Here is a 2,427-nt window from a genome sequence, read left to right on the forward strand (position 1 = left end):
CTAATTGTTTGTGGCAATTATACTATATTGTAATTATCACATTGCCTGGTAATTACTTGCTTTGTGAGTGTGTATCTGTCCGCCCCCCACCCTCCTCCTCCCCAGGCTCCAGCTTCTCCAACCAGTTCCCTGCAGCCTCTGTGTATCTGTTTCTCTGTGCATCTCGGAGTAGCTGCGTATCTGTGTATCTCTGCATAGCTGTGTAACTCTGTATCGGTGACTATTTGTATCTCTAGGTATCTCTACGTATCGCTATATATTTGTGTATCTGTATACATTTGGATCTCTGTGTATCTGTGCATATTTGTGTCTCTGTGTATCTGAGTATATTTGTATCTCTATGAATCTGTATCTCTGTGTATTTCTGTATCTGTGTATATTTGTTATCTCTATATATCTCTGTATATTTGTATCTCTGTATGTTTATCTATGTATCTCTGTGTATCTGTATATATTTTTATCTCTATGTATCTCTGTGTACCTGTGTATCTCTGTGTGTCTGTGTATCTCTGCATCTCTGAAACTGTGTAATTTTTATCTCTATGTATCTCTGTGTATCTGTGTATCTCTGTGTGTCTGTGTATCTCTGCATCTCTGAAACTGTGTATGTTTCTATCTCTATGTATCTGCCCTGCCCTCCTCATCCCCAGGCTCCAGCTCCTCCACCCACCAGCTGGGGGGCACAGGGCCTCACTCCTCACACCAGCCTGAAGCAGAGAATCTCTCAGTGCACATGGTTGGACCCTGTTCATTGGAAGCCCAGCCTCCTCAGGGTCAGAGCCCTATCTTAGCCCTGCTGCCGCCCTGGGTGAGCCTGCTCAGCCGCTACCTGAAGGGGCAGAGGGTCAAGTCCACCCAGAGGCATCTCGGAAGAAAGCCCTCGTGATCTACTCCCCAAAAGTCCTCCACAGAAAGCCCTGGGGAACCCAGCCCTACTCCGACGGCCTGATGCCACCCTGAGCCCGAGCGGATGCAGGACGGTGCATGGGCAGCTGCAGGCCTATGGCTGCGTAGACATGCAGGCCTCAGGTGTCTCTGCTGACAACCTGGGGCTTCTTCATGAAGGCATGAGCCTGGGCCGGAGCATTGTGGGAAGTGAGCAGTCCTCTCTACACGTCCACAAATGGGGCGTCTGACGTGCTGATCTCCAAGGGAAAGGAGCAGCCCTGGCTACGGGTGTCTCCAAGACAAAGCGTCCACGGGGATCCAGGAGGACAGACACCTGCTGCCCTGCGTGCTGACCCGTGGCAGCTCAAGACACGGCTGGCTCTCATCTGTGCCTGTGCTCAGACCAAACCAAAACCACACTCACCGCCGTGGGGTCCACTCAGACTCTGAGCCACCCTACCTGCCTCCAGGGGAGAGGCTGCCCTTCTCCCCTTGCCGCCACCACCCATGGGACCTGCCACCCACAGCGTCATCTCCCCAACCAATGAGTACTTTCAGTGGCCGCTCTGATTCAGCTGCTCGCCCCTCTCACCTCTCTCGCCTCCTGTCCCCGGGCTGCGGCTGCTTAATTAAAGTCAAACCAAAAGGTGATGATCCTGCAGAGTCCCGTGCATGGAAAGACAACTCCAAAGCAGAGGCCAGGAGGAGGACTGTGTCATGAAGGGCCACCTTCTGCACCATCTTATCCAGGAAGGCATCCCAGGAACCCGGGAATCAAAGAGAGACACCCGGTGGGCACGATGTCTGGACGGAACATGAGACGCACGGCATATCCCAAGACAGACAGCCGGAGCGTGGCTGTGGAGTGGAATGCTGCAGAGACTAGGTGGGGTTGGAGCAGTTGGAAGTTCCAGAGGGAATCCTTGTGCAGCACAGAGACCTCCTAGGTACCGCCGGGCAGCTGTGCTGCCAGCTTCCCCGTGCTCATTCAGCCAGAGCCCATCACCACAGCGTCCCCTGACAGGTTCCCTGACCAGTAACTCCCTAAGCAGTGCCCACTGGTGAAGGGAGCCCACAGGGACACTCTGGGGCAGGGGTGGGGAACCTCCAACCCTCAGACCAAACAAGGCCCATGGCACCATTGATAGCAGCTAACGTGACCCCTAACCAAACCAAGCTCACTCCCTGGAGGCCGACCCACGGGGACCCTGCGAGACAGGGTAGAACTGCCCGGCGGGTTTCCCAGGCGGCCGCTCTTCACGGGACTAAACCATCTCGTCTTGGTGCCACCAGGGCCCGGTGGCCATCACACGAGGGGTGAGTTCATTCAACGTCCCTACAAATCAGGTCATCGATAGCCAATGGTCGCTGGCAGATAAAAGGTCCCCAGCCCTGCTTTAGGAGTGAACATACCAGATCGGACCCCGAGTCACCGCCTAGGCGCAGTGATCCTGCCCCCCACCCCCACCCCAAGCCAACTCCCCACCCTCACAGGTAGTCACCACAGCTCTCAACAGCCTGGACGCCCAATACCCCACC

This window comes from Echinops telfairi, unplaced genomic scaffold (genome assembly GCF_000313985.2).
Source record: "Echinops telfairi isolate 266 unplaced genomic scaffold, ASM31398v2 ScPeMD7_23;HRSCAF=83, whole genome shotgun sequence".
Taxonomy (NCBI): Eukaryota; Metazoa; Chordata; class Mammalia; order Afrosoricida; family Tenrecidae; genus Echinops; species Echinops telfairi.